The sequence below is a fragment of the Gorilla gorilla genome, chromosome 13, assembly GCF_029281585.2.
Source record: "Gorilla gorilla gorilla isolate KB3781 chromosome 13, NHGRI_mGorGor1-v2.1_pri, whole genome shotgun sequence".
NCBI classification, from domain to species: Eukaryota; Metazoa; Chordata; class Mammalia; order Primates; family Hominidae; genus Gorilla; species Gorilla gorilla.
In genome coordinates, this window is record NC_073237.2 from 49,460,150 (window position 1) to 49,487,205 (window position 27,056).

The window sequence follows — 27,056 nt, forward strand, 5'->3', positions numbered from 1 at the left end:
CGCCAATTTAGGGAAAAGGCTCCGCCCGTGCCCCGCCCCCTGAGACCTGGCGCCCGGCGCTTTGAGGCCCGGCCTACTCCCCTGCTGGGTATGGGGAAGGGGCGTCTTCTGTCCTTGTGGTCCGCTTCTAGGCTTTTTGGAGCATCTTCCAGGGTCACTCCAGAGACCCCCCCTCCAGAGTACTGAATCTGAATCCGTTAGGGTGGTCCAACCTTCCTCTTCAGGTGTCTACTAGAGAGGCAAGGTTGGATGTATGCGGCTGCCCTCAGTACAGCCCCTTCCTTGTTTTTTCTTTATTTGTGTTTACTTAAAATATTAATCCTTTTCTCCCTCTCCTCCATCCCTCTCCCTCCCCTACTATACGGTTATTGACTTACACTAATTCATTCCCGATGATCTCCCAGAAGGAAATAAATGTCTGTCTGTCTCTGTCTCTGTACCATCGTCTTCTTGGTACAGTTTGGACTATTTTTTCTCTACACCCCAGTTATGCAAAGTGTAGTCCCTGAACCAGCAGCCTCAGCATCCTGAGGGAATTTGTTAAAAACGCCAAATCTCAAGCCCTACCCAGACTTACTGAATCAGTGTCTGCATTGCAACAAGATCCCCTGGTAATTCCTATGCACATCAAAATTTGGAAGGCACAGCTCTCAACTGATGTCCTGGGTCTCCTTCACATCCATCCTGGGAAGGTCTTATTCCTCATTCCTGAGGTGAGTTCCCTATTTCCTGAATCTGTGTCTTTTTCTTGATTATATACCCTCATGTTGTGGAACATATCCGCCAATAGTTCCTTGAGGGAGGTTGCTTCCAGGTCTTTTTTTCCCACAGAGCGTGCAGGTCTGGAACTGTTTTTATTCTGGCTGAGTTCTAGGTTGAAAATAACTTTCACTCGGAATATTGGAGGGCTTGCTCCACAATATTTTAGCTTCCAAAATTGTTGAGAAACTCTACGTCATTGCATTTCCTTCTCCTTCTCAGGTCACTAAATTTCTTGATATGTAACCCGCTTTGGTTTCTGTTTTGTTTTGTCTCAAGAAGCTTTAGGATCTTCTCTTTATACCCAGCGTTCTAAGACACAATCGAGTGTCTTTCTTATGGGTCTTTTCTCATTCCTATTGATCAGTTTTTCAATCCTGAAACACATGTTCTTCCGTTATGGGGATTCTCCTGGTATTATTTATTTGATCGTTTCTTTCCGCCCTCTCTTATTGTATCTCTTATTTTTTGAAATTTGTTATTTAGATCGTGGACCTTCTTGGCTGATGTTTTTTCTTACCTGTCTGTCCTATTTTCTATCCCTTCATCTTTTTATTCTACTTTTTCTGTGACTTTTTCAACTTAATTGGACAAATGATTATCAGATTACTTTATTTCTTTTATTATACCTTCATTTCTAAGTGCCCTTTTTATTCTCTTCTTTTATAGCATTACATTATTGTTTCATGAATATACCTCCTTTACTCTCTGAAGATGTAAATTATGGGAGTTTTAAAATACTTTCTACATAACTCTGCATTGATTTTGATTCTTTGAGTTTTTTTTGGTTGTTTGTTTGTTTATATTTGGTCCCTGTCGTTTCTGCTAGAGGCGTTCTTCATCTTGTGTAGTGATCCTTGCTGTCAATTTATATGTAAAAGTGAGGCTCTAAAAAGGTGCTTTGGGGACATAGGCAAGGCTTGTTCACTGCTGGACAAGGTGTAAGATGGTGGGACAAGGTGTAAGATGGTGGGGCAAGGACCAGCTGTTTATTTTCTTCTAGAGAGTAATCTTCTAATTACTTGCTTTGAGAATATATAGCCTTCTTGGAGCCCAATGCGGGAAAGAGGCTGGGAGACTTAGTAATTTCGTTATATGCACTGATGCCCTGTGTTAGTTGGGGTTCTCCAGAGAAACAGAGAATGAATAGATATCTAGATCTATACCTATATCTCTATCTATCTATTAGCTCATGTGATTATGGGGGTTGAGAAGCCCCACAATCTGCTGTCTGTAAGCTGAAGACCCAGAAAGCCCATGTTGTAGTTTAAAGCCCTGATAACTGGAGATGGTGTAGATTCCAGTCCGAGTTTGGAGTCCTGCAAACCAGGATCACCAAGGGCAGGAAAAGATCAAAAATTCAGTTCAAGAAGTCTAGCAGAGAGAAAGTGAATCCTCCCTTCCTCTACCTTTTTGTTTTATTCAGACCCCAAATGGATGATGCCCACCCACATTGGTGAGGGTAATCTCTTTTACTCAGTGCCCTCACAGACACTCAGAAATATTGTTTAACCAGATATCTGGGCATCCTGTGGTCCAGTCAAGTTGACACATAAAATTAACTCTCCACCGAGCATGGTGACTCATGCCTGTAATCTCGGCACTTTGGGAGGCCAAGGAGGGTGGATCACTTGAGGTCAGGAGTTTGAGACCAGCCTGGCCAACATGGTGAAACCCAGTCTTTACTTAAAACACAAAAATTAGCCAGGCTTGGTGGCATGTGCCTGTAGTCCCAGCTACTTGGGAGGCTAAGGTACAAGAATCACTTGAACCCAGGAGGTGGAGGTTACAGTGAGCTGAGATTGCACCACTGCACTCCAGCCTGGGTGACAGAGTGGACTCTGTCTAAAAAAAAAAAAAAAAAAAGACTTAATTATCATGCATACCTTCACTTACACCACTGTTTCATAATAGCATTTTTACCTTCAGCTGTGTCTGGTGTCCCTGAATCCATATCCTGGTTCCATATCTCCCAAAAGAAATAATCTTGCAGGTTTCAGGTTGGGAATGAGGGATAGAGAAAGTTTCCCTGACTTTGCCAGGGGAGGAAATCTAGGAGTCTTAACTGCTTCTGGGACTTTTAATGGTCTCTTTTCAGCTCATGCCACTGAAGAGCTATGGCACTTCCAATTCCTGAGCCTTTGTGAGGTTCTGCGTGTCAGTAAGCTTGCTTCCGGGCATCACCTCCGAAAACACCTGGGTTTCAGTTTTCTCTGGTAAGTCCATATGTTCACCAGTACATTAGCTCCCTAAAGCTGCCATACAATTACCACAAACTGGGTGGCTTAAAACTATGGAAATTTATTCCCTTACAGTTATGGAGGCTAGAAATCAGAAATCAGGAGGTCGGTTCCTTCTGGGGTCTCTGAGGGACAATCTGTGCCATGCCTTTGCCTTAGCTTCTGGTGACTGCTGGCAATTCTTGGCATTCCTTGGCTTGCAGATGAATCACTCCAATCTCTGCCTCTGTCATTACGTGTTCTCCCTGTGCATCTGCCTGTGTCTAACTTTCTCTCTTTTTGTAAGGACGGCAGTCATTAGATTAGGGCCCATGCTAATCAAGTATCACTTTTATGGTTTTATTTATTTTTATTTTTATTTTTTTGAGATGGAGTCTTGCTCTGTCGCTCAGGCTGGAGTGCAGTGGTGCCATCTTAGCTGACTGCAACCTCTGCCTCCCAGGTTCAAGCAATTCTCCTGCCTCAGCCTCCCGAGTAGCTGGGACTGCAGGCGCACACCACCATGCTCAGCTAATTTTTGTGTTTTTAGTAGAGACGGGGTTTCACCATGTTGGTCAGTCTGGTCTTGAACTCCTGACCTCAAGCGATCCACCCACTTTGGCCTCCCATAGTGCTGGGATTACAGGCGTGAGCCACCACACCCGGCCGTCACTTTATCTTATTTTGATCACATCCGCACAGACCGTATTTCCAAATAAGGTCACAGTCAATGTATCCTTTGGGAGGATGCAACTCAACCCTCGTCAACTGATTTCTAAACTTTTGTGGCATTTTTCTGTTGTCTCTTCTCCTGTTTTCTTTGTTCTTATGAGTATATGGTCCCTCTGTCCCCCTTTTTAACATTCTTTATCTTTGTTTTAGTGAGGCTTCTTAAGGAGTGGAGGAAAGTAGATGTTTTCAAGGTATGTTAACTGGAGTATTTATTATTGCTATTTTTCAGTTGAGTAGCACTAGGTTTGCAGTTGTAACCTGTAAAATTGCATTTATTATACACAATTTCAAGTTCAGAACTAAAACTTTGCTCTGAATAATAATTTTGTAACCATCTTTTGTAGAATGTGAATGAAATTTTTAATTCAAACATTTGACATTTAATGTCTTTTATCCTGCTTGTATGTTTGCTCCACAGTGATTTTGAAGGAATGGGTAGAGTTGACCAAATTTGGTATACTTCTTCAGGTTATCAGTGTCTGTCATTTTGAAACAAAGTTATTATTAATAAATGTTTTATATCTAGTACTTACTGTGCAACAGTACTATTCTTTTTTAATATTTTTAATTTGCAGATAATTGTGTACACTTATAGAATACAATGTGATGTTTTGATATATGTATACATTGTGGAATGATTATATCAAACTAATTTACATATTCATTACATCAAATACCTATTATTTTTTGGAGTGAGAACATTTCAAATCTCTTCTAACAATGTTGAAATATGTAATACATTATTATTAACTATGGACAGTATGTGGTGCAATAGATCTGAAAAACTTACTCCTTCTGTCTAACTAAAACTTTGTACCCTTTGATCAATATCTCTGCAGTACCCACTTCCAACCCCCAGCCTCTGGTAACCACCATTCTACTCTCTACTTCTATAAGTTCAACTTTTTTAGATTCCACATATAAGTGAGATTATGCAGTATTTGTCTCTCTGTGACTGGCTTATTTCACTTAGCATAATGTTCTCTAGTTTCATCTACACCGTCAATGATGACAGAATTTCCTTTTTTAAGACGGAATAGTATTCTATTGTATGTGTACCACATTATCCATTCATCTGTTGACAGACACTTAGGTTGGCTATTATGAATAATGCTGCAATGAACATAGATGCCCAGATATCTCTTTAACATGTTGATTGCAATTCCTTTGTATACATACTCAGGAGTGCAATTGCTGGATCATATAGTAGTTCTATTTTTAGTTTTTTGAGGAACCTCCATACTGTTTTTCATAATGGCTGTGTTAATTTACACTCCCACCAACAGTGTACAAGGGTTCCCTTTTTCTTACATTCTCACCAACCCTTGTTATCTTTGATAATGTCTATTGCTATTGTAACAGGTGTCAGGTACTGTCTCATTGTGGTTTTAATTTGCATTTCTCTGATACCTAAGGATGTTGAGCATTTTTGAATAAACCACAATAGTACTAAGTACTTTGCTTAAGACTAACTCATTTAAGCATCATAACAGTCCTGTGAGGTAATTTCTATTTCTACTCCATTTTACAGATAAGGCAGCTAACATTCAAAGAGGTTAAGTGAATTGTCCAAAGTCACACAGCAAGCACTGGAGGTAAGATTCAAACCTGAATAGTCTATCATTTCAGAGTACTTTCAACACTATGCAATACTATCTCTCTAGCAATCAGCCAGATTGAATAAGATCTGTAGTTCACAGAGCCACTTTCATTTTTAATCCTAGTTTAATTAACTTAGGAAATTTGTATCTAAAGGATGCATCTTTTTTTTTTTTTTTTTTTCAATAGAGGCAGGGTCTCACCATGTTGCCCAGACTGGCCTCAAACTCCTGGGCTGAAACCATCCTCCCATCTCAGCCTTCCAAATGCTGAGATTACAGGCGTGAGCCACCACGTCCCACCAGGATACATAGGTTTTACGGTATCCTCTGAACCTCCCTTTAATCAAGAGAGTGGACAAAACTGTGGGTCCCTCATTTTCAAAATGGCCAGTAAAAGAGGAAATAAGGATATGCAATGTTTAATTATTTTCTGCTGCCCTCTTTAAGTTGATTGGGGATCTCTTTGTCACTACTTTGGGAAGATAACTTACCTTCTTATCCACTATGGTTAATTGGAGCTTTTCTCATGTCTTTATGGTTGCTGGGAAAGTTTCAAATAAAATTCACTGGGAGTGGTTTGAAATTGCAGAATTTTTAGCCTCCCAATGTTTTATTTTCCTCTAGTGAGTTGGACATAAATAATATCCTCTTTTGAGATTTGTATCTTTGAAAGACTTTTTTTTTAAGTTTCTCAGTGAAACAAAGAAAAAATTAGAAGGTGGTTGGGTGCAGTGGTTCACGCCTGTAGTCCCAGCACTTTGGGAGGCCGAGGCAGGTGGATTGCCTGAGCTTAGGAGTTCGAGACCAGCTTGGGCAACATGGCAACACCCTGTCTCTACTAAAAATACAAAAATTATCTGGGCGTGGTAGCACATGCCTGTGGTCCCAGCTACTCAGGAGGCCTAGGTGGCAGGATTGCTTGAGCCCAGGAGGCAAAGGTTGCAGTGAGCCAAGACTGTGCCATTGCACTCCAGCCTGGGTGACAGAGTGAGACCCTGTCTCAAAAGAAAGAAAGAAAAAACTAGAGGGATATCAGTTTTATTAGAAAAAATAAAATAAAATAAAATAATTTTAAAAATTGCCAGTCTCCCTGGAATTAAGCCATAATATGTCCAAAGCTTTGTATCAGATTGCTGGCTTTGCTTGGGGAGAAAATTATATTTGTTTGTGTTATTTTTCCTTTTTTGTCAAATCTGTGGTGACACAATTGTCATCAATATACTTTTAAATCTATGTCTTCATTGGGGATGATGCTAGTGAGCTTATGTGGAAAAATGATCTGTATGGAAGCAGAATTGATTGGTGATTGCCAGCACCTTTGATTTTCTCTTAATAATTATAATATGATACTTTAAAATATGTGTTTTTATAGAAATCCATGTCAAACAAGATACATAGAATGTGATTCTGTAGAATATTAATAAATGAGAATTCAGATGTGGGCTACCAGAACTTTAGAGTGACAAGTAAAATAAGTGAAATGTAAGGATGGCATGGTTTGAGGTTCTGTAAATAAAATGCTACAGAAGAAAAGGATCCTAATCACAACACAGGTTTAGAAAACACACAACAATAGTAGCTATGAAATATATATGTTTTAGATCTAAAAGTTACTGGGTTTGCTATGCAGGCAGTAGTCCTTGGTGAAACATGGATTAATAAAAGACAGAAAATGGAAGCAAGAATTCCTATGTATTCTTTAAGAGCGTCTGATTCTAGCATTTATCTAAATTTAAGCTCTGGATCAAAGAGAATGTTTTTCCACTGGGCGCAGTAGCTCATGCCTGTAATTTCAGCATTTTGGGAGGCCAAGGCGAGCAGATCAACTGAGGTCAGGAGTTCAAGACCGGTCTGGCCAACATGGTGAAAAACCGTCTCTAAAAAATACAATACACCAAGCCGGGCATGGTGGCTTACACCTATAATCCCAGTTACTTGGGTGGCTGAGGCAGGAGAATCACTTGAACCTGAGAAGCAGAGGCTGCAGTGAGGTTGTGCCACTGCACCCCAGCCTGGGCAACAGAGCAAGACTCTGTCTCAAAAAAAAAAAGAATATTCTTAAAAGTTTTTTCTTCTTTTCAGTCTTTGTGTACTTTCAAGGCCATAGATGTCATAGCTAGCTTCTTAAGCATTTCTTTCTGCGTTTGTTATGAGAGCTGCTGAAAATTAAAGACAAGACAGGATGCCACTTAGGATCCCAGGACTTGGAGTGTAGCCAGACACTCAGCATTAAAGTGTATCAGGGCAGGATAACCACATAGAGTGGCACATGTGTAAGGAATCATAGGCTTAGCCAATTGAATTTCTAAGGTTCTAAATGATGAAAGTCATTCACTCTGGCAGTCAGGAATGAGATGAGTCCCTGTGACTCAGGCTGTTGGCCACCCCATAGGATAAATCAGCTTTGAGAAGGCCCAGAGCCCCCACAGCATTATAATTCTGATTCCCAAATATGCTATAAATTAGGACTTCTTTTAGGGGCTATTGATAGTGGGCCACCTAATTAGGGACATATGGGTGATTGTATTACACAAGAAACAGATTTGGGAAGAATAAATTTTTTGTCTAAATTGCTGTACCAAAAGTCAGCAGAAGCTTCAGGCAGAGCTGATCCCATATCATTGTTACTGATGGGCTGCAAATGAGCTGTAGCATTAATCTTTGACACCACACTCTTGTCCTTACCTTCGACCACTTTGACTCTGGCAAATTATACAGCTAAATGGTGATGAAACTGGTCTGCCCAATTATGCTTAATCCAGATCAATTACCCTGGGACCATGTAACCTTTAGTTAGCACTAGCTAGATGATCCAAACACGTCTTTGAAAGGCCCCAGAGGTTCCCCAGTCTTCATATTTACAGTGGATGAAAAGTCCAGCTGATTCACCAGTTCATTTCTTTTCCTACCACAATTTCTTAGAATCTGGCTCTGAGCACAAACTGGCACATAATGGGTGCTCAATAAATATTAATTGACTTACCAGCCTCTTTAATGAATAGCAGTCACCATCATTAAATAGTTACTCACCTATCCTTTCATCTTTTCAGTCATTTGTTCATTCAAAACATTTATTAAGCCCCAATTATGTGTCAGAACTATGTTAGGCACTGGAAAGACCAAGATGACACAGTTGCTATGTTCTAGGAGCTTATAGTGTACTGAGGAGTCCTATAAAAGTACAGTCAGTATTCCTGCTAGTCACATAGAAGAGGTGTAAGAATTATGTAAGTCTTTATCACACTCCAGTCTTCCAGACACATTGCTCCAGAGTAGTCTCTTTAAAAGAACTGATCTAATCATTTTACTCTGTGACTATCACAGAATTGATCAGACAAAAATTCTGAACTAGTAGTGTTACTACCAGGAAATAAGAAATGACACAACAAAGGGTGATATGGTAGAGAGCAAGCTCAGTTAATATGAGGAGTTTGCTAGGTGATGTTACAAGGGAACATCAAAAGCAGCAACTGAGATCAAGATCATGGAGAACAGCCAAGGAAACAAGAGCTGGGAATGTAGGGGGCAGTTACTAGAAGGATCCAACAGGATATTACTATTGAGTAATTGTCTTATACAAGGTCATTCTCCTCACCCTCCAAGTTATGTTTTTAATTTCTGAATATAAAGTTATATATTTTAGGGCTGGGTGCAGTGGCTCATTCCTGTAATCCCAGCACTTTGGGAGGCTGAGGTGGGAGGATCACTTAAGCCGAGACCAGCCTGAGCAACATAGCAAGACCTTGTCTCTATAAAAAATAGTAATAATTTTACAAAATTTGAATAATATCTAAAAAGAAAAAGAAAACTAATTATCATATTATGCCACCCAGATGCAACCTCAGACAATATTTGGTATATTCAGTATTTTTCTACATGTATCATATTATAGTTTGTAAAATGAAATAGTACTACACATAAAATTTTGTAACTGGCCTTAATAAGTAAGCTTTATAACAAATAAACATTGTCAAAATGTTTCATCAGTACTTTAATGGCTACATAAATATGCCATTGGACAAATGTTTGATAAAGCAATTAACTATTCCCTTAGTCATAAGTTTTTACTATGTGTCATAATTTTTTATTGCTGTGAATAACTCTATGGTCAACATCTTTGTACATAAAGTTTTAAAAAATATTTTTGAATATCACCTTAGTTCAGATTCTTAGAGGAACTGCTGGCCCCACAGATAGGAATAAACTTAGTGTCATAATCCATATTCCCAAATTGCTTTGTAAACAAGGCAGTTTGAAATTGGAACAAAATAACATATCACATTGTGACTACAGTTAAGAATACTGTATCACATACTTAAAATTTGCTAGGAGGGCAGATCTGACATGTTCTAACCACATGCACACACAAAGGTACTGTGTGAGATGATGCTATGTTAATTAGCTTGATTATGGTGATTATTTCACAAAAATACATGTATATTAAAACATCAAGTTATACATCTTAAATGTATACAATTTTTATTGGTCAATTATATCTCAATAAGGCTGGGGGAAAAGGAGAGTAAAATAAAAACGTTTTAAAATAAATAAATAAATAGAAACAAAAAGAGCGTATGTTATTTTCCCATTGGCACAAGTTAAGGGCACTGCTACTTGGGAATAACCTACACATGCTTGGATAAAAAAATAGGGGCTTGTCTGATTTATCTCCATTCTACTTGTCTTCAGCCCCTTCAGAGTTATAACTTAAAGATCAGGTTTTAAAAAATGGATTGGACGAAGGATTGGCAAACCCGGGTTCTAGTCCCATCCTTGCCATTTGTCTGCTCAGAAATCTTGAGAAGTCACTCAATTGTTCTGAAACATAGTTTCTCAAACTGTAAAATAAAGACGTTAGAAAAGAAATTGGAATGAAAATTTTTTTATCAGTTAGAAGCAGTACTTGAGAGTGCTCTTTTCAAAATAGCATTGTCATGAAACACAGTCTTTGCTAATTGTTTTGTTTAGTATTTCTTTTGAGGTTGAACAGTCAGATGGCTGTTTTGTGCTCAGCCTTCCTTAGCATGAATTTGTGGTAGGTAGGAGGCGATTGTCTAGCCAGGGACTTTATTTCCCGCCCTACCTAGAATCAATGGTAGTCCGCTCCAAACAGATTTATCAGGAGCTCTTTTTCTGGGAAGGAGGTAAGATTTCAAAATTATTCAGTTCATGAAGTTTTCTACCTGTTACATGAGGGTAAGAGAGAAGGTGGCAGTTACACGTAAAGACAGTGTATGGGAAATGTATGAGCAGATCCTTGAACGCTTCTGCTATAGTTTGAATTTGTCTTCCCCAAAACTCATGTTGAAATTTGAACCCCAATGTGATAGTGTTGGGAGGTGCAGCCTTGGGGTGGTTTGGGTTATGGGGGCAGATCCCTCATGAATGGCTTGGTGCTATCCTTGCAGTAGTCAGTGAGCTCTCACTCTCTAAAGACTGGATCAGTTCTCATGGGAATTTTCCCAACAAAGTGGGTTGTTATAAGTCAAGAGGTAGCCTTTGGGTTTGGCCTCTTCACACATTTTTGCTCTTCCTTTGACCTTCTTCACCATGTTATGATGCAGCACCACATGCCAGGGCTCTGTGCTTGAACTTCCCAGCCTGCAGAACCATAAACTACATTAATCTCTTTTCTTTATAAATTACCCAGTCTCAGGTATTCTGTTATACAAACACAAACAGACCAAAATAGCTCCTTAACAGACAAGATAGAAGAAATCTGGTTTTTAACAAGGAGAAATCATCAGTTAAATAAGGCAAGTTTAGAACAGTATTTTTTCCTGTTCTTTCTGGTTTTGAGCTGGATAAATGACAGACTCTTCTTATTTTACATTTGGGAAATTAGAGTCATGGAAATAGGTGGTTTTGGTTTTTTTAGGTACATATATTTTCCCACTGCTGACATAGCTTCTAAATTTCAGATCTTTTTCTTTAGTAAATTACACCATTAAATTGATTAAAATGGCTTTATCAATAGCTTCAGATGCTATCTGCAAAATAAAGAGGTAAACTCTGTTCCTTCCATCTTTAGGCATTATTTTCTTTCGGAGGAAATATATGTTTGTCATAGGGCTGCTTATTCCCTGGGCTCTTAGAAGGAAAGCACATTGTCATGGCTACAGCTGCAGTACAGCTGCTGCTTCTTTTTTGTTTTTTCTTTTTTTTAGAGGAGGACAACACATTTAGTTTTATTTCAATCAAACCACACTTTCTTTTCCAACTGCTACAAAGTACATCTACAATATTCTATTACAGATCCACTTTAAAAAGGTTTCCTGTGACATTACAGCAAGTCTCTTTTTTCAAACAGAGGAATAATCCCAAATTCTTCCTCAAATAAAACGAAAAACTCCATTCCAGTAAATGGTAAATACATAAAAATTACAGTAAGCCAGTGACTTAAAAGGACAGCTAAGAAGTCTTCCAACAGTTTATTAGAAAGAATGTAGACATGAAAAAAAAAACCCCACTGTCATGAACATAAATTGAGGTTACACACACATGTATGTTTGTACATATCTAAACGTTATTCTCACAATTCTGCAAAGCAGCTAGCTCCATTTTACAGAGGAATATTTTAATAAACATACCCCAGGCCAGGTGCAGTGGCTCATGCCTGTAATCCCAACACTTTGGGAGGCTGAGGCGGGCAGATCGCTTGAAGTCAGGAGTTTGAGAGCAGCCTGGCCAACATGGCGAAACCCTGTCTCTACTAAAAATACAAAAATTAGCTGGGCGTGGTGGTGTGCACCTATAATTCCAGCTACCTAGGAGGCTGAGGCACAAGAATCACTTGCGCCCAGGAGGCAGAGGTTGCAGTGAGCCAAGATTGTGCCACTGCACTCCAGCCTGGGTGACAGAGTGAGACCCTGTTTAAAAAAACACACACACACATACACACACACACACACACACAAAAAAGAAAGAAAACAAAAACATACCCCAAATTGATGTTGGTATTACACAGATCTCAAAACCCAGTGAAGTTTGATAGCTTTTCATTCCCTAATACATCATTGATGACTCTGTCATTAGTTTGCAACTGATCTCAAATGCTCCCAGAACTCTCTGGGATACTAGGAGAGAATATCCGGAGATTGTTTTTTTTAGGGAGCTAGTCAAAACCCTGCTCTGAAACAGGGCTGGACAGTTTTGACAATGGCAGATCACAGGTCAAAGCTCCCAACTTCCTATCTCCTGTCAAGATAACCCTGCTGCCATCACTAGATTTGCATTTCCATTACACGGTGACCAAATTTACTCTTAATTTTTTTCTGATAACCAGAACTTGCTGGTGGGTATGTATCCTTCGTACAAGTCACTGTCACCTCTGGTTATAGCACTGGAGCAAAGTGGTAATGGGAAAATTCCTAGGTTTTTGGCTTGAGCAAAAGGGTGGATAGAGGTAGATGAAAGGTGGGGAACGTGGGGAGAGGAGGAGGGAGCGTTTTAGGCAAAAGACCTAGCATGTCAAGGCCTACATGTGGGAGTGTGGCACTTTCAAGGTAATAAGTGAGCTCTGGAGAAATGCCTCACCCTAGGACGTAGTATGTGGGCAACTGAGGAGGTTTAAGAACCAAATTCAAAAGAGGCCCCCAGAGATTCATCTGGAGAACCAAGCACTATGGGATTCCCACATCTAAGAATGTTGCCTTCATTCATCCATTCATACAGTAAACATTTAGCAGTGTAGGACTAGTATTGTTTGAGGAGGGATGCCCTGGATATGGAGATCTTAACATGTAACTAGATAAAATATTGGCATCCTGGGCTGTGGTGGGAACTACCTCCCGACAGGTAACTCCCTGCTGGAGTCAGCAAACTGTCGTTTGTCTGTTTTCTAACACTCGTATCATATGGAATGACATCTTTCTCGTATCATATGCAATGACAACTTTTTTTTTTTTTTTTTTTTTGAGACAGAGTCTTGCTCTGTCACCCAGGGTGGAGTCCAGTGATGTGATCTTGGCTCAGTGCAACCTCTGCCTGCCAGGTTTGAGTGATTCTCCTGCCTCAGCCTCCTGAGTAGCTGGGACTACCGGCACCCGCCATCACACCCAGCTAATTTTTGTATTTTTTGTAGAGATGGAGTTTCACTATGTTTGCCAGGCTGGTCTCAAACTCCTGACATCAGGTGATCCATCTGCCTTGGCCTCCCAAAGTGCTGGGATTACGGGTGTGAGGGAATCACATTTTATACTCCCTTCAAAATACAAGTGTGTGAAGGAACCGGTGTTTTAATCCAAGAGTGTAAGAATGATTTCAAACAAATGGCGCCCTTTACAAATCAACAAGAAACTACATAAATTTAAAAATTTCTTTTTTGGACACTTCCCATTTACTCTCTTTGTTTTCAGAAAATGGTTAGCCATGGCCGGGCGTGGTGGCTCACATCTGTAATCCCAGCACTTTGGGGGACCAAGGCGGGTGGATCACCTGAGGTCAGGAGCCTGGCCAACGTAGTGAAACCCCGTCTCTACTAAAAATACAACATTAGCTGGGTGTGGTGGTGCGCGCCTGTAATCCCAGCTACTCCGGAGGCTGAGGCAGGAGAATTGCCTAGAACCCGGGAGGCGGAGGTTGCAGTGAGCCGAGATTGCACCACTGTACCCCAGCCTGGGTGACAGAGAGAGACTCTGTCTCAAAAAAAAGAAAAAAGAAAACGGTTAGCCTCTTGTATGTGTATTTCATTCATGTTTATAAATTTACAACTTGGGCATAATACAAGTATTTGTTTTGTCTTTTCCCCATTTGCTTATATTACAGATGACACAGTCTTCCTCCATTGTCCTTTGTGGGCATAGTTGGATGTCCCCGCTCTGGTATGAGCAGGCCAGGGTTCAAATGCTGCCTTTGTTGCATACCAACTGCAGCTCTGGCATGTAAGATGGTAAAAAACAAATAAAACTACCACCTGTACAGGACCGTTGTGAGGATTAATGAGATAGTGTCAGTTTAAGTGCTCCATAACTGGTAGTTGTTGTTTCTGAGTTTATCAGGAAATCCCTTATCACGAACAATTTGTCTCCTTAATCTTTTTTCTTCCTTTCCTGCTTCAATATGTCATATGTCTCTGGCCAACCCATACTCCTGGCGGGCTACACGGTTGGATCTTGGCCCCTTCTCTAAGGCTTTTCTTGCACTTTCCCCCTGCCTATTTATGGATGTTATAAAAGTTATCGCGGTTTTTGCCATTAAAAAAAAATTGCGCAACCGCAATTACTTTTGTACCAACCTAATATATGCTCCAGGCCAAGCTGGGAGGCGTTGGGGTGCACACAGGGAGAGGAGGATAGGCTGGCCTGAGAGTTAAGGGCGCCGGCCTCGCAGGGTCAACCCGGCCAGCGGTCACGAAGGGAGGCGGAGTGGGGGCAGGCGACACAGGGCAGAAAGAGGGGAGGGCAAACCGGGTGCACATGGGGACTGTGGCGACGGCATGGAAGAGACAGCCAGTTAGAGTCTAGGCCCACTTAGGTGATGAAGGGCAGGTGAAGAAATCCCTTTCTGTCTTCCTGCAGTCCTCCCTTGGGGAGCCCCCATCCTATCCTGCTCTGGACCGGGGCAGCTCCTGGAGGGCCCGCGATCGAGATGAGGCCTCCGAGCTGCCCACAAGGGACTCCGAAGTGCGCGCAGCGAACCCCGCGGTTCCCACGCACCTCCTAGGGTGGGTGGGCAAGCTGGGCGCCTCTGCGCTGTAGCTGTTGGAAACGCGGTTGGCGGCAGGGCCCAGTTTGCGGGGGATCCACGTCCAGGTCCCAGCGGAGGGGCCAAGCCGCGGGTTTCTAAGGGCCTGGCTGCGTTTCTGCGGTCACAATCAGGGGTCTTTGCTTTCACCCATCCCCTCCTGGAGAAATAACACAGCTTCTAATGCCTTGTCTTCGGTTGGGAACCTTTCTTGGGAAAGCTCCGCCTGCCACTGCCCTTGTACCTGAAGTGACTGCCCGTCTCTTGCGTCGTGTTGTGAATGCTTTGAGATCTTGGCGCTGCAGCGGCATCGGAGATTGGATCCAGCCCATGGAGTGGTCCCAGAGTCCATTTGTCTGTCCCCAGGGCAGGGACCTCGGAAGAGCAAGGGGGAGGAGCTGACCTAGCCGGCTGATCTTTGTGGCTTAGACAAAATTTAGAGCTTACTTGTCCTTCCAACCATGCTCTCAGATCAGGTAGACAAGATTAGCCTTACACTTAGGAACGTTCTGGTGGAAGACTAGTGACTTTTTTCCTTCCTTCCCTTCCTTCCTTCCTTCCTTCCTTCCTTCCTTCCTTCCTTCCTTCCTTCCTTCCTTCCCTCCCTCCCTCCCTCCCTTTCTTCCTTCCCTTTCTTTCTCTCTCTCTCTTTTTTTTTTTTTTTTTTTTTTTTTAGACAGGGTCTCACTCTTGCTCAGGCTGGAGTGCAATGGCATGATCATAACTCACTGCAGCCTTGACCGAGTGGGCTCAGGTGATCCTCTCACCTCAGCCTCCCAAGTAGCTGGGACTACAGGCCCACACAACCATGCCTGGCTAATTAATTTTATTTAATTTTTTTGTAGAGACAGTGTCTCACTATGTTGCCCAGGCTGGTCTTGAACTCCTGATATCAAGCTAGCCTCTCTCTTTGGCCTCCCAAGATGCTAGGATTACAGGTGTGAGCCACTGTGCCCAGCCATGACATTTTTTCTTCTTCTTTTTTAACCTGAAGCTCTATCCCATGTCAGTAAAACCTGCAGCTAATGTTTCCTGTCTTGTGGAGCAAATCTGCAGCAGTGCCGTCTTAGCTCTATTGTGAGGATCTGTTATACCAGCACCTGTTAGCTTGCTTGGCATTTGGAGAAGCTAGGTAAATGTTGTGTGAATGAATAAATGAATGAACCCAGCCAAGTATGTCCCATGAGCCAAGTACAAGGAGAAGAGTGGACTTTTGTCCTACTCACACTCTCCTTCATCGTTAGGAAAGGCACATTTTTCAACCTAAGGCCTAAACGCCAAGAGTGGATACAATGGACAGGTCAGTCACCTGTTAAGAGAAATGGAAGTTAAATGATTCATAACATTTTGATTTCAATCTGCTGTCCCACCATTATCAGGTGTATGGCCATTTAAAGAAAATGAAGTTGGGGCCAGGCACGGTGGCTCATACCTGTGATCCCAGCACTTTGGGAGGTTGAGGCATGCAGATCACATGAGGTCAGGAGTTCAAGACCAGCCTGGCCAATATGGTGAAACCCTGTCTCTACTAAAAATAAAAAAATTAGCCGGGCCTGGTGGTGCGCGCCTGTGGTCCCACCTACTCAGAGAGGCTGAGGCGGGACAATTGAGGTGGGACAATTGCTTGAACCTGAGGTCGAGATTGCGGTGAGCTGAGACTGCACCACAGCATTCCACCCTGGGCAACACAGTGAGACTCCATCCCCACCCCCGCCCACTCCCAAGAACAAAAGAAAAAAAAAGAAAATGTAGGTGGATTCTTTAATTGGGGGACAAAGGTTTAGATAATCTGCAGGATGGACTTTGAGATGTCTTATGTTTGGGGGATTCTCTTTCAAAAATTTAGTCTCCTAATTATGTGCTCAGGCTAATGTGTTTTTTTTTTTTTTTTTTGAGACAGAGTCTCGCTCTGTCGCCCAGGCTGGAGTACAGTGGCGCTATGTCGGCTCACTGCAAGCTCTGCCTCCCGGGTTCGTGCCATTCTCCTGCCTCAGCCTCCCAAGTAGCCGGGACTACAGGCGCCCACCACCACGCCCGGCTATTTTTTGTGTTTTCAGTAGAGACGGGGTTTCACCGTGTTAGCCAGGATGGTCTTGATCTCCTGACCTCGTGATCCACCCGCCTCGGCCTCCCAAAGTGCTGGGATTACAGGCGTGAGCCACCGTGCCTGGCCTTGCTCAGGCTAATTTTTAACGTGAGTATTTATTGAGTAATTTTTAGGAGATGTTGAGACTAAGTTGAAAGAAAACGTAGCCCCTACGCACCATGAACCTAGAGTTTAGAGTTAAGTTGGAATAGTCAACTACGAAGGCTGTTGGGACAGTAGCAATGTTGAAATTCATAAGAGATCATTGTGAACTGGATGTTGACCCAGGATGCCTTGGAAGGTCATGGGTTAGGCCTTGAAAGAATGTACAAGGAAAAATGAATCAGGTGTTATTTTATTTTTAAAATTGTATTTACTTTTGAGACAGGGTCTCACTCTATTGCCTAGGCTGCAGTACAGTGGCCTGATCACAACACACTGCAGCCTTGATCTTCTGGGCTTAAGTGAACCTCCCGCCTCAGCCTCCTATGTAGTTGGGACTACAGGTACACACTAGTATGACCAGCTAATTTTTAATGTTTTAATATTTAATTAAAATTTTTTTTAAAGAGCATTGAAAATGATTTATTTCCAAGAGTCATGATTGCAGACAATGTGTGGTCAGTAAGTGGTTGCAAAGCAAATCATTTTTCTCCATCTGATTTGGAAGGCAGAAACACGGACAGGAAAGTGAGTTATTTGGCTTCCTCATCCCCGCGAGCATGTCAGTGCTTCTGTCTCCACCTTCTTGGCCAGTGACTTGGTCTCTGGGCAGATTCTGTTCTTAAAAGGGTGCTGGTCAGCCAGAGATGGCATATATGCAAAAGTGGCTTTTGAAAAAGCTCAGTGTCAGGCTAGGTGTGGTGGCTCACGCCTGTAATCCCTGCACTTTGGAAGGTCGAGGCAGGTGAATCACTTGAGGTAAGGAGTTCGAGACCAGCCTTCCCAACAAAATGAAACCCCATCTCTACTATAATTCTACAAAATTAGCTGGGGATGGTGGCACGTGCCTGTAATCCCAGCTATTTAGGAGGCTGAGGCAGGAGAATCACTTGAATACAGGAGGTAGAGGTTGCAGTGAGCCGAGGTGGAGCCACTGCATTGCAGCCTGGGCTGTAATGTAATCCTTAGATATTATGAATAATATCACAGGGTGTAGTACACCCACTGTGATATGAGAAGTAATATCTTTCTTAGATATTATGAATAACATCATAGGGTGTACACACACTGTGACATTAGGAGTAATAGCTCCGTGAGATATTACAAATAATATCATAGGACGTATCCCCACTGTGAAATTAGAAGTAATATCTCCCTTAGATATTGTGAATAATATCACAGGGTGTACACCCACCGTGATATTAGGAGTGATATCTCGCTTAAGTATTACGTATATTATCACAGGGTGTGTAACTACTGTAATATTAGGAGTAATATCCTCCTTAGATATTACAAATAATATCAAAGGGTGTACATACAGTGTATAAACTCACTGTGATCCCAGGAGTAATATTTTCCTTAGATAATACAAATGAAATCACAGGGTGGACACCTACTATGATATTAGAAGTAATATCTCCTTTAGCTATTACAAATAACCTACTGTGATATTAGGAGTAATATCTCCCTTAGGTAAGAGAATGTACACCGCCATGCGATATTGGTGTACACCCCCATGCAATATTGTTTGTAATATTTAGGGAAGGAGAAGATGATGTTAATCCCCATATTGCAAAAAGTGTACACCCCCCCGAGATATTGTTTGTAATATGCAGGGGAAGAGGATGATGTTACTCCCCATAAATAACCTGTGATATTGACCGTAATATCAAGGGAGGGAGAGGATGATGTGACTCCCGATATCGCAGGGGGTGTTGCAATATTGTCGGTAATAACCAGGAGGGGAGAGGATGATATTACTCCCAATATCACAGGGGATGTACACCCTTCTGTGATATTGTTCATAATATCAAGGTGAGTAGAGGATGGTGTTACCTCCAATATCGCAGGGGATGTACACCCCCTGTGACATTGTTTATAATATCCAAGGGGGTAGAGGATAATATCACTCCCTATATAGCAGGGGGTGTACATTCCCCTGTGATATTGTTTTTAATATCCGGGGGGAAGAGGATGATATTACTCCCAATATCGCAGGGGGTGTACACTCCATGTGATATTGTTTGTAATATCCAGAAGGGAAGAGGATATTACTCCTAATATTGCAGAGGGTGTCCATTCCTCTGTGATACTGTTTTTAATATTCAGGGGAGAAGAAGATGATTTTTTTTTATTATTATACTTTAAGTTCTAGGGTACATGTGCACAACATGCAGGTTTGTTACATAGGTATTCATGTGCTATGTTGGTTTGCTGCACCCATTAACTCGTCATTTACATTAGGTATTCCTCCTAATGCTATCCCTCCCCAATTCCCCCACCCTGTGACAGGCCCCAGTGTGTGATGTTCCCTGCCCTGTGTCCAAGTGATCTCATTGTTCAATTCCCACCTATGAGTGAGAACATGCAGTGTTTGGTTTTCGGTCATTGTAATAGTTTGCTCAGAATGATGGTTTCCAGCTGCATCCATGTCCCTGCAAAGGACATGAACTCATCCTTTTTTGTGACTGCATAGTATTCCATGGTGTATATGTGCCACATTTTCTTAATCCAGTCTATCATTGATGGACATTTGGGTTGGTTCCCAAGTCTTTGCTATTGTGAATAGTGCCACAATAAACATACATTTTCATGTGTCTTTATAGCAGCATGATTTATAATCCTTTGGGTATATACCCAGTAATGGGATCGCTGGGTCAAATGGTATTTCTAGTTTTAGATCCTTGACGAATCACCACACTGTCTTCGACAATGGTTGAACTAGTTTACAGTCCCACCAACAGTGTAAAAGCATTCCTGTTTCTCCACATCCTCTCCAGCACCTGTTGTTTCCTGACTTTTTAATGATTGCCTTTCTAACTGGAGTGAGATGGTATCTCATTGTAGTTTTGATTTGCATTTCTCTGATGACCAGTGATGATGAGCATTTTTTCGTGTGTCTTTTGGCTGCATAAATGTCTTCTTCTGAGAAATGTCTGTCCATATCCTTCGCCCACTTGTTGATGGGGTTGTTTTTTTGTTGGAAATTTGTTTATGTTCTTTGTAGATTCTGGATACTAGACCTTTGTCAGATGGGTAGATTGCAAAAATTTTCTCCCATTCTGTAGGTTGCCTCTTCACTCTGATGGTAGTTTCTTTTGCTGTGCAGAAGCTCTTTAGTTTAATTAGATCCTATTTGTCTATTTTGGCTTTTGTTGCCATTGCTTTTGGTGTTTTAGACGTGAAGTTCTTGCGCATGCCTATGTCTTGAATGGTATTGCCTAGGTTTTCTTCTAGGGTTTTTATGGTTTTAGGTCTAACATTTAAGTCTTTAATCCATCTTGAATTAATTTTTGTATAAGGTGTAAGGAAGGGATTCAGTTTCAGCTTTCTACATATGGCTAGCCAGTTTTCCCAGCACCATTTATTAAAGAGGAAATCGTTTCCCCATTTCTTTTGTCAGGTTTATCAAAGATCAGATGTTTGTAGATGTGTGGTGTTATTTCTGAGTCCTGTGTTCTGTTCCATTGGTTTATGTATCTGTTTTGGTAGCAGTACCATGCTGTTTTGGTACCAGTACCATGCTGTTTTGGTTACTGTAGTCTTGTAGTACAGTTTGAAGTCAGGTAGTGTGATGCCTCCAGCTTTGTTCTTTTGGCTTAGGATTGTCTTGGCAATGCAGGCTCTTTTTCGGTTCCATATGAACTTTAAAGTAGTTTTTTCCAATTCTGTGAAGAAAGTCATTGGTAGCTTGATGGGGATGGCATTGAATCTGTAAATTACCTTGGGCAGTGTGGCCATTTTCATGATATTGATTCTTCCTATCCATGAGCATGGAATGTTCTTCCATTTGTTTGTTTCCTCTTTTATTTCATTGAGTAGTGGTTTGTAGTTCTCCTTGAAGAGGTCTTTCACACCCCTTGTAAGTCGGATTCCTAGGTATTTTATTCTCTTTGTAGCAATTGTGAATGGGAGTTCACTCATGATTTGGCTCTCTGTTTTTCTGTTATTGGTGTATACGAATGCTTTTGATTTTTTGCACATTGATTTTGTATCTTGAAACTTTGCGGAAGTTGCTTATCAGCTTAAGGAGATTTTGGGCCGAGACGATGGGGTTTTCTAAATATACAGTCACGTCATCTGCAAAGAGGGACAATCCAACTTCCTCTTTCCCTAATTTAATACCCTTTATTTCTTTCTCTTGCCTGATTGCCCTGGCCAGAACTTCCAACACTATGTTGAATAGGAGTGGTGAGAGAGGGCATTCCTGTCTTGTGCCAGTTTTCAAAGGGAATGCTTCCAGTTTTTCCCCATTCAGTATGATATTGGCTGTGGGTTTTTCATAAATAGCTCTTATTGTTATGAGATATGTTCCATCAGTACCTAGTTTATTGAGAGTTTTTAGCATGAAGGCCTGTTGAATTTTGTCAAAGGCCTTTTCTGCATCTATTGAGATAATCATGTGTTTTTTGTCATTGGTTCTGTTTATGTGATGGATTATGTTCATTGATTTGTGTATGTTGAACCAGCCTTGCATCCCAGGGATGAAGCCAACTTGAATGTGGTGGATAAGCTTTTTGATGTGCTGCTGGATTCAGTTTGTCAGTATTTTATTGAGGATTTTCACGTTGATGTTCATCAGGGATATTGGCCTAAAATTCTCCTTTTTTGTTGTGTCTCTGTCAGGCTTTGGTATCAGGATGATGCTGGCCTCATAAAAATGAGATAGGGAGGATTCCCTCTTTTTCTGTTGATTGGAATAGTTTCAGAAGGAATGATACCAGCTCCTGTTTGTACCTGTGGTAGAACTCGGCTGTGAATCTGTCTGGTCCTGGACTTTTTTTGGTTGGTAGGCTATTAATTATTACCTCAATTTCAGAGCCTGTTATTGGTCTATTCAGAGATTCAACTTCTTCCTAGTTTAGTCTTGGGAGGGTGTATGTGTCCAGGAATTTATCCATTTCTTCTAGATTTTCTAGTTCATTTGCATAGAGGTGTTTATAGCATTCTGTGATGGTAGTTTGTATTTCTGTGGGATTGGTGGTGATATCCCCTTTATCATTTATTATTGCATCTATTTGATTCTTCTCTCTTTTCTTCTTTATTAGTCTTCCTAGCAGTCTATCAATTTTGTTGATCTTTTCAAAAAAGATCATTGATATTTTGATTCATTGATATTTTGGATTCATTGATATTTTAAAGGGTTTTTTTGTGTCTCTGTCTCATTCAGTTCTGCTGTGATCTTAGTTATTTCTTGCCTTCTGCTAGCTTTTGAATTTGTTTGCTCTTGCTTCTCTAGTTATTTTAACCGTGATGTTAGGGTGTCGATTTTAGATCTTTCCTGCTTTCTCTTGTGGGGATTTGGTGCTATAAATTTCCGTCAACACACTGCTTTAAACGTGTCCCAGAGATTCTGGTACGTTGTGTCTTTGTTCTCATTGGTTTCAAAGAACATCTTTATTTCTGCCTTCATTTCGTTATGTACCCAGTAGTCATTCAGGAGCAGGTTGTTCAGTTTCCATGTAGTTGTGCGATTTTGAGTGAGTTTCTAATCCTGAGTTCTAATTTGATTGCACTGTGGTCTGAGAGACAATTTGTTGTGATTTCTGTTCTTTTACATTTGCTAAGAAGTTCTTTACTTCCAACTGTGTGGTCAATTTTAGAATAAGTGTGATGTGGTGCTGAGAAGAATGTATATTCTGTTGATTTGGGGTGGAGAGTTCTGTAGATGTCTATTAGGTCCGCTTGGTGCAGAGCTGAGTTCAAGTCCTGGATATTCTTGTTCACCTTCTGTCTCAGTGATCTGTCTAATATTGTCAGTGGGGTGTTAAAATCTCCCATTATTATTGTGTGGGAGTCTAAGTCTCTTTGTAGGTCTCTAAGGACTTGCTTTATGAATCTGGGTGCTCCTGTGTTGGGTGCATATATATTTAAGATAGTTAGCTCTTCTTGTTGAATTGATCCCTTTACCATTATGTAATGGCCTTCTTTTTCTCTTTTGATCTTTGTTGGTTTAAAGTCTGTTTTATCAGGGATTAGGATTTCAACCCCTGCTTTTTTTTTTTTTTTTTGCTTTCCATTTGCTTGGTGGATCTTCCTCCATCCCTTTATTTTGAGCCTATGTGCATCTCTGCACGTGAGATGGGTCTCCTGAATACAGCACACTGATGGGTCTTGACTCCTTATTCAATTTGCCAGTCTGTGTCTTTTAGTTGGGGCATTCAGCCCATTTACATTTAAGGTTAATATTGTTATGTGTGAATTTGATCCTGTCATTATGATGTTAGCTGGTTATTTTGCTTGTTGGTTGATGCAGTTTCTTCCTAGCCTCGATGGTCTTTACAATTTGGCCTGTTTTTGTAGTGGCTGTTACCTGTTGTTCCTTTCCATGTTTAGTGCTTCCTTCAGGAACTCTTGTAAGGCAGGCCTGGTGTGACCAAATCTCTCAGCATTTGCTTGTCTGTAAAGTATTTTATTTCTCCTTCACTTATGAAGCTTATTTTGGCTGGATATGAAATTCTGGGTTGAAAATTCTTTTCTTTAAGAATGTTGAATATTGGCCCCCACTTCTCTTCTGGCTTGTAGAGTTTCTGCCGAGAGATCTGCTGTTAGTCTTATGGGCTTCCCTTTGTGGGTAACCCGAGCTTTCTCTCTGGCTGCCCTTAACATTTTTTCCTTCATTTCAACTTTGGTGAATCTGACAATTTTGTGAATTTTGTGTCTTGTGGTTGCATTTCTTGAGGAGTATCTTTGTGGTGTTCTCTGTATTTCCTGAATTTGAATGTTGGCCTGTCTTGCTAGGTTGGGGAAGTTCTTCTGCATAATATCCTGCAGAGTGTTTTCCAACTTGGTTCCATTCTCCCCATCACTTTCAGGTACACCAATCAAATGTAGATTTGATCTTTTCATATAGTCCCATATTTCTTGGAGGCTTTGTTCATTTCTTTTTGCTCTTTTTTCCCTAAACTTCTCTTCTCACTTTATTTCTTAATTTGGTCTTCATTCACTGATACCCTGAGCAGCTCATACTCCAGGCATTTATTTAGTATAGAATTAACAACAGAAGCTTTGAGTAAACACACTTGTGGATAATTAACGTGGTTAATTAATAATGTTTAAAGCTCAGGTACCAAGGTCTAAAGTAAATACCATCGGGGGCAGTTTCCCTGGTCTACCTCCCCGCCAGAGGGCCATCTGGCTCAAAGGTTAGTTTATGGAGGTAGGGTAAACAAACTTACCTGGGGAAGCCTCTGTTGTCCCTAGTATTTGCCCTATGACCTAATGTTCTAAGGTGAGATCCGGCTGCCTTCAGCCTGTTCAATTAGTACAAGTTAGGTAACCTTTCGACCTTCCAAAAGGTTTGTGACTCTTCCCTGTAAGTTTCTCTAATATTTCCCTTTAATATTTCTGCCACCATCCTGAGTGAATCCCAATGGGAGAGGATGATATTACTCCCAGTATTGCAGGGATGTCCACCTCCCATGTGATATTGTTCCTAATATTCGAGGGGGGAGTGGATAATATTACTCTCAGTATTGCAGGGGGGTATACACTTTCCAGCGATATTGTTTGTACTATCCAGAGGAGGGGGAAATGACATTTCTCCCCATATCACAGAAGGTGTAGACTCCTCTGTGATATTGTTCTTAATATTCAGGAGGAGTGAGGATGTTATTGCACCCCCTATCGGAGGGGGTGTGCACTTCTCTATGATATCATAATATCCAGGAAGGGATATGATACCCAGGGGGTTAAAGGATAATATTATTCCCAATATTGCTGCAGGTGTACAACCCCCTGTGATATTGTTCATAACATCCAGGAAGAAAGAGGATAATATTACTGTCAATATCCCAGGGAGTGTACCCCCTCCTGTGATATTGTTTGTAACATCCGGGGGGAAGAGGATGATATCACTGCAAATATTGCAGGGGATGTACACCCCCTGTGTTATAGTTTGCAATATCCAGAGGGGAGAGGATGATATTTCTCCCAATATCGCAGGGGGTGTACACCCTTCTGTGATATTGTTCATAATATCCAGGGGGAAACAGGATGATATTACTCCGAATATGGCAGAAGGTGTTCAGCCCCTTGTGATATTGCTCACAGTATCTGGGGGGGGAGAGGATGATATCAATCCCAATATCGTAAGCACCCTGTGTGTACACCCCCCTGTGATATTGTTTGTACTATCCATGGGGTGAGAGGATGATACTACTCGCAATATCTCAGAGGGTGTACGTCCTTCTGAGGAGAGAATGATATTACCCCCAATATTTCAGGGGATTTACACCCTTCTGTGATATTGTTCCTAATATACAGGGGCAAAAAGGATGATATTACTCCCAGCATCGCAGGGGTTATACACACTTCCTGTGATATTGTTCCCAATAGGTGGGGGTGGGGACAGGATGATATTACTCCAAATATCGCAGAGGGCGTCCACTATCTCTTGTGATATTGTTTTTAATATCAAGTGGGAGAAGAGAACAATATTACTCCCAATATCGCAGAGGGTGTACACCCCCACTGGAATATTGTTTCTAATATCCAGGGGCTGAGAGGGTGATATTAATTCCAATATCACAGAAAGTGTACACCCCCTTTGTGATATTTTTCCTAATATTAAGAGAGGGAGAGGTTATTACTTTCAATATCACAGGGTATGCACAACCCCATCTGATATTGTTTGTAATATCCAGGAGAGTAGAGGATGAAGTTACTCTCCATATTAGAGAATGTGTACACTCCCCATGCGATATTGTTTCTAATAACCATGAGGGTAGAGGATGATATTCCTTACAATATTGTATGGGGTGTACACCCTCTCAGTGATATTGTTTCTAATATCCATGGGGGAAGAAGATGATATTACTTTAAATATTGCAGAAGGAGTAAACAACCCTGTGATATTGTACTTAATATTCAGAAAGAGAGAGGATGATATTATTCCCAATATCACAGTGGGTGTACCCCCTCTCTGTGATATTGTTCTAAATAGCCAGGGTGGAAAAGGATAATATTACTCCCCAAATAGCAGAAGGTGTACACCCCGCCCCCCATGGTTTTGTTCGTAATATCCCGATTGGGAAAGAATGGCATTTCTCCCAATATCGCAGAGGGTGTACACCCCCCTGTGATAATATTCCTAATTTCCATGGGCTGAGAGGATGATATTACTTTCAATGTCGCAGGGGGTGTACACCTTTTCTGTGATGTTGTTCCTATTATCCAGGGAGGGAGAGGATGATATTACTATAAATATTGCAGAAGGTGTACACCCCTTTTGTGATATTGTTTCTAATATTCATGGGGGAAAATGATAATATTAATCCAAATATTGCAGGGGCTGTACACCGCCCCTGTGATATTGTTTCTAACATCCAGTAGGGGAGAGGATGCTATTACTCTCCATATTGCATGGGGTGTACACCCCTTCTGTGGTATCGTTTCTAATATACAGGGGGGAAAAGGAATTTATTATACCCAACATTGCAGCAGGTGTATACCCCCCTATGACTTCGTTTCTGATATCCAGGAAGGGAGAGGAAGATATTACTACCAATATGGCACAGGGTGTACACCCCACCTGTGATATTGTTCCTAATATCCAGGGGGAGAGAGAATAATATTACTATTAATATTGCAGGGGGTGTACACCCCCTTGTGATATTGTTCTCAATATTCAAAAGGGAGAGCCTGATATTACCCCGAAAATCACATGGGGTGTAAACTTCCCCTGTGATATAGTTCCTAATATCCAGGGGGGGAGAGGATGATATTATTCTTAATATCACAGGGGGTTTACACCCTGCCCCCATAATATTGTTTTTAATATCCAGGGAGGGAGAGGATGGCATTACTCCTAAT

At 41.3% G+C, this 27,056-nt stretch overlaps 1 protein-coding gene across 1 annotated transcript in view; it reads left to right on the plus strand.

Moving 5' to 3' along the window:
* The first annotated feature begins 34 nt into the window (after positions 1–34).
* The window catches only part of FREM1 (FRAS1 related extracellular matrix 1), a 257,613-nt gene continuing 230,591 nt past the window's right edge, over positions 35–27,056 (plus strand). The window contains exons 1-4 of the mRNA XM_063696367.1: positions 35–713; positions 2,858–2,975; positions 3,861–3,901; positions 5,242–5,305. The gene's annotated coding sequence lies outside the window, so the exon portion shown is untranslated. The remainder of the gene's footprint in view (positions 714–2,857; positions 2,976–3,860; positions 3,902–5,241; positions 5,306–27,056) is intronic.